The following is a 378-nucleotide window of genomic DNA, read 5'->3' on the forward strand; positions in this document are numbered from 1 at the left end:
AACTTAAAATAGCAAACTCCTGAAAGTACTTTGCACCCAGCGATGGCCCTGAGCGTGCCCGGCGTCCCCCCTCCCAGCCCCCGGGGAAGGGACGATGGAGCAATGCTGCCCCAAAACCCCACAGATTTGGGTTTGGTTGCCCAAAAACACCCATTCAGGGCGGTTGGCCCCCAAGGATGGGGACTTGTAGGGCCAAAGGCACGAGGGGGGGAATAAACATCTGCAGGGCTGATGTTTATCCATCATAATTTCATCCTTTTTCACCTTTTTCACCATTTTTTTGAAGTCTAGCATGAAAAAATAAAGGTGCCAGCCTTAAGCCATAAAGAATCTCCAGGATTATTTATTGAGATGAGGGGACGCCGTGGGAAGCGGCGG

The sequence above is a fragment of the Eurypyga helias genome, unplaced genomic scaffold (assembly GCF_000690775.1).
Source record: "Eurypyga helias isolate BGI_N326 unplaced genomic scaffold, ASM69077v1 scaffold30873, whole genome shotgun sequence".
NCBI classification, from domain to species: domain Eukaryota; kingdom Metazoa; phylum Chordata; class Aves; order Eurypygiformes; family Eurypygidae; genus Eurypyga; species Eurypyga helias.